Source organism: Schistocerca serialis, unplaced genomic scaffold (genome assembly GCF_023864345.2).
Source record: "Schistocerca serialis cubense isolate TAMUIC-IGC-003099 unplaced genomic scaffold, iqSchSeri2.2 HiC_scaffold_1362, whole genome shotgun sequence".
In the NCBI taxonomy this organism is placed as follows: Eukaryota; Metazoa; Arthropoda; class Insecta; order Orthoptera; family Acrididae; genus Schistocerca; species Schistocerca serialis.
Window position 1 is genome coordinate 25,749,232 of NW_026047583.1, and position 13,334 is coordinate 25,762,565.

A 13,334-nucleotide genomic window follows, 5' to 3' on the forward strand; every position below is an offset into this window, starting at 1 on the left:
ACTGTGGTCAGTCCTGCAGGAGCAATATGCCACTACATGTAAACCTTAACGTTGTCTGAGCTACCTTATCGAAGATATCCTCGAGTTTTCAAAAAAAATTTTACATGCTGACGAGGCATTTGGCTACCTTAAGGGAGTCATAGTACTCCTGCCTGCTGCTCCCACTTTTCTAAGCCCATTCTCTCTATCATTCTTGCTATGGCCTGTCCTACGGAACCGATGTGCCACTATATGTCCACGTTAACGTCGTCACTGTTACTCCCACTACGAGTCTTTCGAGTTAGCAAATGTACCTCGCCAGATGACGAATCATTTGGCTACCTTAAGAGAGTCATAGTTACTGCAGCCAGCTGCTCCCCCTTCTTTGAATCTTTCCTCTCTTTAATTCGTACCTTGGTGTCCTGCAGAAGCGATACGCCACCACCTGTCCATGTTACCGTTGTCTGAGTTACTTCAACGACGATTTCCTCGAGTTTTCAAATAAATTTCGCCGAGTGACGAGGCATTTGGCTACCTTAAGAGAGTCATAGTTACTGCTGCCAGCTGCTCGACCAACTTTCTTTCTTTCCACTCTTTAATTATTACTGTGGTCAGTCCTGCAGCAGCAATATGCCACTACATGTAAACCTTAACGTTGTCTGAGCTACCTTATCGAAGATATCCTCGAGTTTTCAAAAAAAAATGTCACATGGTGACGAGGCATTTAACTACCTAAAGAGAGTCATAGTAATCCTGCCTGCTGCTCCCACTTTTCTAAGCCCATTCTCTCTATCATTCTTGCTATGGCCTGTCCTACGAAACCGATGTGCCACTATATGTCCACGTTAACGTCGTCACTGTTACTCCCACTACGAGTCTCTCGAGTTAGCAAATGTACCTCGCAGGATGACGAGCCATTTGACTACCTTAAGAGAGTCATAGTTACTGCAGCCAGCTGTTCCCCCTTCTTTGAATCTTTCCTCTCTTTAATTCGTACTGTGGTGTCCTGCAGAAGCGATACGCCACCACCTGTCCATGTTACCGTTGTCTGAGTTACTTCAACGACGATTTCCTCGAGTTTTCAAATAAATTTCGCCGAGTGACGAGGCATTTGGCTACCTTAAGAGAGTCATAGTTACTGCTGCCATCTGCCTGACCTACTTTCTTTCTTTCCACTCTTTAATTATTACTGTGGTCAGTCCTGCAGGAGCAGTATGCCACTACATGTAAACCTTAACGTTGTCTGAGCTACCTTATCGAAGATATCCTCGAGTTTTCAAAAAAAATTTTACATGGTGACGAGGCATTGGGCTACCTTAAGAGATTCATAGTACTCCTGCCTGCTGCTCCCACTTTTCTAAGCCCATTCTCTCTATCATTCTTGCTATGGCCTGTCCTACGGAACCGATGTGCCACTATATGTCCACGTTAACGTCGTCACTGTTACTCCCACTACGAGTCTCTCGAGTTAGCAAATGTACCTCGCCGGATGACGACTCATTTGGCTACCTTAAGAGAGTCATAGTTACTGCAGCCAACTGCTCCCCCTTCTTTGAATCTTTCCTCTCTTTAATTCGTACTGTGGTGTCCTGCAGAAGCGATACGCCACCACCTGTCCATGTTACCGTTGTCTGAGTTACTTCAACGACGATTTCCTCGAGTTTTCAAATAAATTTCGCCGAGTGACGAGGCAATTGGCTACCTTAAGAGAGTCATAGTTACTGCTGCCAGCTGCTCGACCAACTTTCTTTCTTTCCACTCTTTAATTATTACTGTGGTCAGTCCTGCAGGAGCAATATGCCACTACATGTAAACCTTAACGTTGTCTGAGCTACCTTATCGAAGATATCCTCGAGTTTTCAAAAAAAAATGTCACATGGTGACGAGGCATTTAACTACCTAAAGAGAGTCATAGTACTCCTGCCTGCTGCTCCCACTTTTCTAAGCCCATTCTCTCTATCATTCTTGCTATGGCCTGTCCTACGGAACCGATGTGCCACTATATGTCCACGTTAACGTCGTCACTGTTACTCCCACTGCGAGTCTCTCGAGTTAGCAAATGTACCTCGCAGGATGACGAGCCATTTGACTACCTTAAGAGAGTCATAGTTACTGCAGCCAGCTGTTCCCCCTTCTTTGAATCTTTCCTCTCTTTAATTCGTACTGTGGTCAGTCCTGCAGAAGCGATACGCCACCACCTGTCCATGTTACCGTTGTCTGAGTTACTTCAACGACGATTTCCTCGAGTTTTCAAATAAATTTCGCCGAGTGACGAGGCAGTTGGCTACCTTAAGAGAGTCATAGTTACTGCTGCCATCTGCCTGACCTACTTTCTTTCTTTCCACTATTTAATTATTACTGTGGTCAGTCCTGCAGGAGCAATATGCCACTACATGTAAACCTTAACGTTGTCTGAGCTACCTTATCGAAGATATCCTCGAGTTTTCAAAAAAAATTTTACATGGTGACGAGGCATTGGGCTACCTTAAGAGATTCATAGTACTCCTGCCTGCTGCTCCCACTTTTCTAAGCCCATTCTCTCTATCATTCTTGCTATGGCCTGTCCTACGGAACCGATGTGCCACTATATGTCCACGTTAACTTCGTCACTGTTACTCCCACTACGAGTCTCTCGAGTTAGCAAATGTACCTCGCGGGATGACGAGCCATTTGACTATCTTAAGAGAGTCATAGTTACTGCAGCCAGCTGTTCCCCCTTCTTTGAATCTTTCCTCTCTTTAATTCGTACTGTGGTGTCCTGCAGAAACGATACGCCACCACCTGTCCATGTTACCGTTGTCTGAGTTACTTCAACGACGATTTCCTCGAGTTTTCAAATAAATTTCGCCGAGTGACGAGGCATTTGACTACCTTAAGAGAGTCATAGTTACTGCTGCCGTCTGCTCGACCTACTTTCTTTCTTTCCACTCTTTAATTATTACTGTGGTCAGTCCTGCAGGAGCAATATGCCACTACATGTAAACCTTAACGTTGTCTGAGCTACCTTAACGAAAATACCCTCGAGTTTTCAAAAAACATTTTTCATGGTGACGAGGCATTTGGCTACCTTAAGGGAGTCATAGTACCCCTGCCTGCTGCTCCCACTTTTCTAAGCCCTTTCTCTCTATCATTCTTGCTATGGCTGTCCTACAGAACCGATGTGCCACTATATGTCCACGTTAACGTCGTCACTGTTACTCCCACTGCGAGTCTCTCGAGTTAGCAAATGTACCTCGCAGGATGACGAGCCATTTGACTACTTTAAGAGAGTCATAGTTACTGCAGCCAGCTGTTCCCCCTTCTTTGAATCTTTCCTCTCTTTAATTCGTACTGTGGTGTCCTGCAGAAGCGATACGCCACCACCTGTCCATGTTACCGTTGTCTGAGTTACTTCAACGACGATTTCCTCGAGTTTTCAAATAAATTTCGCCGAGTGACGAGGCATTTGGCTACCTTAAGAGAGTCATAGTTACTGCTGCCATCTGCCTGACCTACTTTCTTTCTTTCCACTCTATAATTATTACTGTGGTCAGTCCTGCAGGAGCAGTATGCCACTACATGTAAACCTTAACGTTGTCTGAGCTACCTTATCGAAGATATCCTCGAGTTTTCAAAAAAAATTTTACATGGTGACGAGGCATTGGGCTACCTTAAGAGATTCATAGTACTCCTGCCTGCTGCTCCCACTTTTCTAAGCCCATTCTCTCTATCATTCTTGCTATGGCCTGTCCTACGGAACCGATGTGCCACTATATGTCCACGTTAACGTCGTCACTGTTACTCCCACTACGAGTCTCTCGAGTTAGCAAATGTACCTCGCCGGATGACGACTCATTTGGCTACCTTAAGAGAGTCATAGTTACTGCAGCCAACTGCTCCCCCTTCTTTGAATCTTTCCTCTCTTTAATTCGTACTGTGGTGTCCTGCAGAAGCGATACGCCACCACCTGTCCATGTTACCGTTGTCTGAGTTACTTCAACGACGATTTCCTCGAGTTTTCAAATAAATTTCGCCGAGTGACGAGGCATTTGGCTACCTTAAGAGAGTCATAGTTACTGCTGCCATCTGCCTGACCTACTTTCTTTCTTTCCACTCTTTAATTATTACTGTGGTCAGTCCTGCAGGAGCAATATGCCACTACATGTAAACCTTAACGTTGTCTGAGCTACCTTATCGAAGATATCCTCGAGTTTCCAAAAAAAAATGTCACATGGTGACGAGGCATTTAACTACCTAAAGAGAGTCATAGTACTCCTGCCTGCTGCTCCCACTTTTCTAAGCCCATTCTCTCTACCATTCTTGCTATGGCCTGTCCTACGGAACCGATGTGCCACTATCTGTCCACGTTAACGTCGTCACTGTTACTCCCACTACGAGTCTCTCGAGTTAGCAAATGTACCTCGCGGGATGACGAGCCATTTGACTACCTTAAGAGAGTCATAGTTACTGCAGCCAGCTGTTCCCCCTTCTTTGAATCTTTCCTCTCTTTAATTCGTACTGTGGTGTCCTGCAGAAGCGATACGCCACCACCTGTCCATGTTACCGTTGTCTGAGTTACTTCAACGACGATTTCCTCGAGTTTTCAAATAAATTTCGCCGAGTGACGAGGCATTTGACTACCTTAAGAGAGTCATAGTTACTGCTGCCATCTGCTCGACCTACTTTCTTTCTTTCCACTCTTTAATTATTACTGTGGTCAGTCCTGCAGGAGCAATATGCCACTACATGTAAACCTTAACGTTGTCTGAGCTACCTTAACGAAAATACCCTCGAGTTTTCAAAAAACATTTTTCATGGTGACGAGGCATTTGGCTACCTTAAGGGAGTCATAGTACCCCTGCCTGCTGCTCCCACTTTTCTAAGCCCTTTCTCTCTATCATTCTTGCTATGGCTGTCCTACAGAACCGATGTGCCACTATATGTCCACGTTAACGTCGTCTCTGTTACTCCCACTACGAGTCTCTCGAGTTAGCAAATGTGACTCTCCGGATGACGAGGCATTTGGCTACCTTAAGAGCGTCATAGTTACTGCAGCCAGCTGCTCCCCCTTCTTTGAATCTTTCCTCCCTTTAAATCGTAATGTGGTGTCCTGCAGAAGCGATACGGCACCAACTGTCCATGTTACCGTTGTCTGAGTTACCTCAACAACGATTTCCTCGAGTTTTCAAATAAATTTCGCCGAGTGACGATGCATTTGGCTACCTTAAGAGAGTCATAGTTACTGTTGAAAGCTGCTCGACCTACTTTCTTTCTTTCCACTCTTTAATTATTACTGTGGTCAGTCCTGCAGCAGCAATATGCCACTACATGTAAACCTTAACGTTGTCTGAGCTACCTTATCGAAGATATCCTCGAGTTTTCAAAAAAAATTTTACATGCTGACGAGGCATTTGGCTACCTTAAGGGAGTCATAGTACTCCTGCCTGCTGCTCCCACTTTTCTAAGCCCATTCTCTCTATCATTCTTGCTATGGCCTGTCCTACGGAACCGATGTGCCACTATATGTCCACGTTAACGTCGTCACTGTTACTCCCACTACGAGTCTCTCGAGTTAGCAAATGTACCTCGCCAGATGACGAATCATTTGGCTACCTTAAGAGAGTCATAGTTACTGCAGCCAGCTGTTCCCCCTTCTTTGAATCTTTCCTCTCTTTAATTCGTAATGTGGTGTCCTGCAGAAGCGATACGCCACCACCTGTCCATGTTACCGTTGTCTGAGTTACTTCAACGACGATTTCCTCGAGTTTTCAAATAAATTTCGCCGAGTGACGAGGCATTTGGCTACCTTAAGAGAGTCATAGTTACTGCTGCCAGCTGCTCGACCAACTTTCTTTCTTTCCACTCTTTAATTATTACTGTGGTCAGTCCTGCAGCAGCAATATGCCACTACATGTAAACCTTAACGTTGTCTGAGCTACCTTATCGAAGATATCCTCGAGTTTTCAAAAAAAAATGTCACATGGTGACGAGGCATTTAACTACCTAAAGAGAGTCATAGTACTCCTGCCTGCTGCTCCCACTTTTCTAAGCCCATTCTCTCTATCATTCTTGCTATGGCCTGTCCTACGGAACCGATGTGCCACTATATGTCCACGTTAACGTCGTCACTGTTACTCCCACTACGAGTCTCTCGAGTTAGCAAATGTACCTCTCAGGATGACGAGCCATTTGACTACCTTAAGAGAGTCATAGTTACTGCAGCCAGCTGTTCCCCCTTCTTTGAATCTTTCCTCTCTTTAATTCGTACTGTGGTGTCCTGCAGAAGCGATACGCCACCACCTGTCCATGTTACCGTTGTCTGAGTTACTTCAACGACGATTTCCTCGAGTTTTCAAATAAATTTCGCCGAGTGACGAGGCATTTGGCTACCTTAAGAGAGTCATAGTTACTGCTGCCATCTGCCTGACCTACTTTCTTTCTTTCCACTCTTTAATTATTACTGTGGTCAGTCCTGCAGGAGCAATATGCCACTACATGTAAACCTTAACGTTGTCTGAGCTACTTTATCGAAGATATCCTCGAGTTTTCAAAAAAAATTTTACATGGTGACGAGGCATTGGGCTACCTTAAGAGATTCATAGTACTCCTGCCTGCTGCTCCCACTTTTCTAAGCCCTTTCTCTCTATCATTCTTGCTATGGCCTGTCCTACGGAACCGATGTGCCACTATATGTCCACGTTAACGTCGTCACTGTTACTCCCACTACGAGTCTCTCGAGTTAGCAAATGTACCTCGCCGGATGACGACTCATTTGGCTACCTTAAGAGAGTCATAGTTACTGTAGCCAACTGCTCCCCCTTCTTTGAATCTTTCCTCTCTTTAATTCGTACCTTGGTGTCCTGCAGAAGCGATACGCCACCACCTGTCCATGTTACCGTTGTCTGAGTTACTTCAACGACGATTTCCTCGAGTTTTCAAATAAATTTCGCCGAGTGACGAGGCATTTGGCTACCTTAAGAGAGTCATAGTTACTGCTGCCAGCTGCTCGACCAACTTTCTTTCTTTCCACTCTTTAATTATTACTGTGGTCAGTCCTGCAGGAGCAATATGCCACTACATGTAAACCTTAACGTTGTCTGAGCTACCTTATCGAAGATATCCTCGAGTTTTCAAAAAAAAATGTCACATGGTGACGAGGCATTTAACTACCTAAAGAGAGTCATAGTACTCCTGCCTGCTGCTCCCACTTTTCTAAGCCCATTCTCTCTATCATTCTTGCTATGGCCTGTCCTACGGAACCGATGTGCCACTATATGTCCACGTTAACGTCGTCACTGTTACTCCCACTACGAGTCTCTCGAGTTAGCAAATGTACCTCGCAGGATGACGAGCCATTTGACTACCTTAAGAGAGTCATAGTTACTGCAGCCAGCTGTTCCCCCTTCTTTGAATCTTTCCTCTCTTTAATTCGTACTGTGGTGTCCTGCAGAAGCGATACGCCACCACCTGTCCATGTTACCGTTGTCTGAGTTACTTCAACGACGATTTCCTCGAGTTTTCAAATAAATTTCGCCGAGTGACGAGGCATTTGGCTACCTTAAGAGAGTCATAGTTACTGCTGCCATCTGCCTGACATACTTTCTTTCTTTCCACTCTTTAATTATTACTGTGGTCAGTCCTGCAGGAGCAATATGCCACTACATGTAAACCTTAACATTGTCTGAGCTACCTTATCGAAGATATCCTCGAGTTTTCAAAAAAAATTTTACATGGTGACGAGGCATTGGGCTACCTTAAGAGATTCATAGTACTCCTGCCTGCTGCTCCCACTTTTCTAAGCCCATTCTCTCTATCATTCTTGCTATGGCCTGTCCTACGGAACCGATGTGCCGCTATATGTCCACGTTAACGTCGTCACTGTTACTCCCACTACGAGTCTCTCGAGTTAGCAAATGTACCTCGCCGGATGACGACTCATTTGGCTACCTTAAGAGAGTCATAGTTACTGCAGCCAGCTGCTCCCCCTTCTTTGAATCTTTCCTCTCTTTAATTCGTACCTTGGTGTCCTGCAGAAGCGATACGCCACCACCTGTCCATGTTACCGTTGTCTGAGTTACTTCAACAACGATTTCCTCGAGTTTTCAAAAAAAGTTCGCCGACTGACGAGGCATTTGGCTACCTTAAGAGAGTCATAGTTACTGCTGCCAGCTGCTCGACTAACTTTCTTTCTTTCCACTCTTTAATTATTACTGTGGTCAGTCCTGCAGGAGCAATATGCCACTACATGTAAACCTTAACGTTGTCTGAGCTACCTTATCGAAGGTATCCTCGAGTTTTCAAAAAAAAATGTCACATGGTGACGAGGCATTTAACTACCTAAAGAGAGTCATAGTACTCCTGCCTGCTGCTCCCACTTTTCTAAGCCCATTCTCTCTATCATTCTTGCTATGGCCTGTCCTACGGAACCGATGTGCCACTATATGTCCACGTTAACGTCGTCTCTGTTACTCCCACTACGAGCCTCTCGAGTTAGCAAATGTGACTCTCCGGATGACGAGGCATTTGGCTACCTTAAGAGCGTCATAGTTACTGCAGCCAGCTGCTCCCCCTTCTTTGAATCTTTCCTCCCTTTAAATCGTACTGTGGTCAGTCCTGCAGAGCCGATACGCCACCACCTGTCCATGTTACCGTTGTCTGAGTTACCTCAACAACGATTTCCTCGAGTTTTCAAATAAATTTCGCCGAGTGACGAGGCATTTGGCTACCTTAAGAGAGTCATAGTTACTGCTGCCATCGGCCTGACCTACTTTCTTTCTTCCCACTCTTTAATTATTACTGTGGTCAGTCCTGCAGGAGCAATATGCCACTACATGTAAACCTTAACGTTGTCTGTGCTACCTTATCGAAGATATCCTCGAGTTTTCAAAAAAAATTTTACATTGTGACGAGGCATTGGGCTACCTTAAGAGATTCATAGTACTCCTGCCTGCTGCTCCCACTTTTCTAAGCCCATTCTCTCTATCATTCTTGCTATGGCCTGTCCTACGGAACCGATGTGCCACTATATGTCCACGTTAACGTCGTCACTGTTACTCCCACTACGAGTCTCTCGAGTTAGCAAATGTACCTCGCCGGATGACGACTCATTTGGCTACCTTAAGAGAGTCATAATTACTGCAGCCAGCTGCTCCCCCTTCTTTGAATCTTTCCTCTCTTTAATTCGTACCTTGGTGTCCTGCAGAAGCGATACGCCACCACCTGTCCATGTTACCGTTGTCTGAGTTACTTCAACGACGATTTCCTCGAGTTTTCAAATAAATTTCGCCGAGTGACGAGGCATTTGGCTACCTTAAGAGAGTCATAGTTACTGCTGCCAGCTGCTCGACCAACTTTCTTTCTTTCCACTCTTTAATTATTACTGTGGTCAGTCCTGCAGGAGCAATATGCCACTACATGTAAACCTTAACGTTGTCTGAGCTACCTTATCGAAGATATCCTCGAGTTTTCAAAAAAAAATGTCACATGTTGACGAGGCATTTAACTACCTAAAGAGAGTCATAGTACTCCTGCCTGCTGCTCCCACTTTTCTAAGCCCATTCTCTCTATCATTCTTGCTATGGCCTGTCCTACGGAACCGATGTGCCACTATATGTCCACGTTAACGTCGTCACTGTTACTCCCACTACGAGTCTCTCGAGTTAGCAAATGTACCTCGCAGGATGACGAGCCATTTGACTACCTTAAGAGAGTCATAGTTACTGCAGCCAGCTGTTCCCCCTTCTTTGAATCTTTCCTCTCTTTAATTCGTACTGTGGTGTCCTGCAGAAGCGATACGCCACCACCTGTCCATGTTACCGTTGTCTGAGTTACTTCAACGACGATTTCCTCGAGTTTTCAAATAAATTTCGCCGAGTGACGAGGCATTTGGCTACCTTAAGAGAGTCATAGTTACTGCTGCCATCTGCCTGACCTACTTTCTTTCTTTCCACTCTTTAATTATTACTGTGGTCAGTCCTGCAGGAGCAATATGCCACTACATGTAAACCTTAACGTTGTCTGAGCTACCTTATCGAAGATATCCTCGAGTTTTCAAAAAAAAATGTCACATGGTGACGAGGCATTTAACTACCTAAAGAGAGTCATAGTACTCCTGGCTGCTGCTCCCACTTTTCTAAGCCCATTCTCTCTATCATTCTTGCTATGGCCTGTCCTACGGAACCGATGTTCCACTATATGTCCACGTTAACGTCGTCTCTGTTACTCCCACTACGAGTCTCTCGAGTTAGCAAATGTGACTCTCCGGATGACGAGGCATTTGGCTACCTTAAGAGCGTCATAGTTACTGCCGCGAGCTGCTCCCCCTTCTTTGAATCTTTCCTCCCTTTAAATCGTACTGTGGTCAGTCCTGCAGAAGCGATACGCCATCACCTGTCCATGTTACCGTTGTCTGAGTTACCTCAACAACGATTTCCTCGAGTTTTCAAATAAATTTCGCCGAGTGACGATGCATTTGGCTACCTTAAGAGAGTCATAGTTACTGTTGAAAGCTGCTCGACCTACTTTCTTTCTTTCCACTCTTTAATTATTACTGTGGTCAGTCCTGCAGCAGCAATATGCCACTACATGTAAACCTTAACGTTGTCTGAGCTACCTTATCGAAGATATCCTCGAGTTTTCAAAAAAAATTTTACATGCTGACGAGGCATTTGGATACCTTAAGGGAGTCATAGTACTCCTGCCTGCTGCTCCCACTTTTCTAAGCCCATTCTCTCTATCATTCTTGCTATGGCCTGTCCTACGGAACCGATGTGCCACTATATGTCCACGTTAACGTCGTCACTGTTACTCCCACTACGAGTCTCTCGAGTTAGCAAATGTACCTCGCCAGATGACGAATCATTTGGCTACCTTAAGAGAGTCATAGTTACTGCAGCCAGCTGTTCCCCCTTCTTTGAATCTTTCCTCTCTTTAATTCGTAATGTGGTGTCCTGCAGAAGCGATACGCCACCACCTGTCCATGTTACCGTTGTCTGAGTTACTTCAACGACGATTTCCTCGAGTTTTCAAATAAATTTCGCCGAGTGACGAGGCATTTGGCTACCTTAAGAGAGTCATAGTTACTGCTGCCAGCTGCTCGACCAACTTTCTTTCTTTCCACTCTTTAATTATTACTGTGGTCAGTCCTGCAGCAGCAATATGCCACTACATGTAAACCTTAACGTTGTCTGAGCTACCTTATCGAAGATATCCTCGAGTTTTCAAAAAAAAATGTCACATGGTGACGAGGCATTTAACTACCTAAAGAGAGTCATAGTACTCCTGCCTGCTGCTCCCACTTTTCTAAGCCCATTCTCTCTATCATTCTTGCTATGGCCTGTCCTACGGAACCGATGTGCCACTATATGTCCACGTTAACGTCGTCACTGTTACTCCCACTACGAGTCTCTCGAGTTAGCAAATGTACCTCGCAGGATGACGAGCCATTTGACTACCTTAAGAGAGTCATAGTTACTGCAGCCAGCTGTTCCCCCTTCTTTGAATCTTTCCTCTCTTTAATTCGTACTGTGGTGTCCTGCAGAAGCGATACGCCACCACCTGTCCATGTTACCGTTGTCTGAGTTACTTCAACGACGATTTCCTCTAGTTTTCAAATAAATTTCGCCGAGGGACGAGGCATTTGGCTACCTTAAGAGAGTCATAGTTACTGCTGCCATCTGCCTGACCTACTTTCTTTCTTTCCACTCTTTAATTATTACTGTGGTCAGTCCTGCAGGAGCAATATGCCACTACATGTAAACCTTAACGTTGTCTGAGCTACCTTATCGAAGATATCCTCGAGTTTTCAAAAAAAAATGTCACATGGTGACGAGGCATTTAACTACCTAAAGAGAGTCATAGTACTCCTGCCTGCTGCTCCCACTTTTCTAAGCCCATTGTCTCTATCATTCTTGCTATGGCCTGTCCTACGGAACCGATGTGCCACTATATGTCCACGTTAACGTCGTCACTGTTACTCCCACTACGAGTCTCTCGAGTTAGCAAATGTACCTCGCAGGATGACGAGCCATTTGACTACCTTAAGAGAGTCATAGTTACTGCAGCCAGCTGTTCCCCCTTCTTTGAATCTTTCCTCTCTTTAATTCGTACTGTGGTGTCCTGCAGAAGCGATACGCCACCACCTGTCCATGTTACCGTTGTCTGAGTTACTTCAACGACGATTTCCTCGAGTTTTCAAATAAATTTCGCCGAGTGACGAGGCATTTGGCTACCTTAAGAGAGTCATAGTTACTGCTGCCAGCTGCTCGACCAACTTTCTTTCTTTCCACTCTTTAATTATTACTGTGGTCAGTCCTGCAGGAGCAATATGCCACTACATGTAAACCTTAACGTTGTCTGAGCTACCTTATCGAAGATATCCTCGAGTTTTCAAAAAAAAATGTCACATGTTGACGAGGCATTTAACTACCTAAAGAGAGTCATAGTACTCCTGCCTGCTGCTCCCACTTTTCTAAGCCCATTCTCTCTATCATTCTTGCTATGGCCTGTCCTACGGAACCGATGTTCCACTATATGTCCACGTTAACGTCGTCTCTGTTACTCCCACTACGAGTCTCTCGAGTTAGCAAATGTGACTCTCCGGATGACGAGGCATTTGGCTACCTTAAGAGCGTCATAGTTACTGCCGCGAGCTGCTCCCCCTTCTTTGAATCTTTCCTCCCTTTAAATCGTACTGTGGTCAGTCCTGCAGAAGCGATACGCCATCACCTGTCCATGTTACCGTTGTCTGAGTTACCTCAACAACGATTTCCTCGAGTTTTCAAATAAATTTCGCCGAGTGACGATGCATTTGGCTACCTTAAGAGAGTCATAGTTACTGTTGAAAGCTGCTCGACCTACTTTCTTTCTTTCCACTCTTTAATTATTACTGTGGTCAGTCCTGCAGCAGCAATATGCCACTACATGTAAACCTTAACGTTGTCTGAGCTACCTTATCGAAGATATCCTCGAGTTTTCAAAAAAAATTTTACATGCTGACGAGGCATTTGGCTACCTTAAGGGAGTCATAGTACTCCTGCCTGCTGCTCCCACTTTTCTAAGCCCATTCTCTCTATCATTCTTGCTATGGCCTGTCCTACGGAACCGATGTGCCACTATATGTCCACGTTAACGTCGTCACTGTTACTCCCACTACGAGTCTCTCGAGTTAGCAAATGTACCTCGCCAGATGACGAATCATTTGGCTACATTAAGAGAGTCATAGTTACTGCAGCCATCTGTTCCCCCTTCTTTGAATCTTTCCTCTCTTTAATTCGTAATGTGGTGTCCTGCAGAAGCGATACGCCACCACCTGTCCATGTTACCGTTGTCTGAGTTACTTCAACGACGATTTCCTCTAGTTTTCAAATAAATTTCGC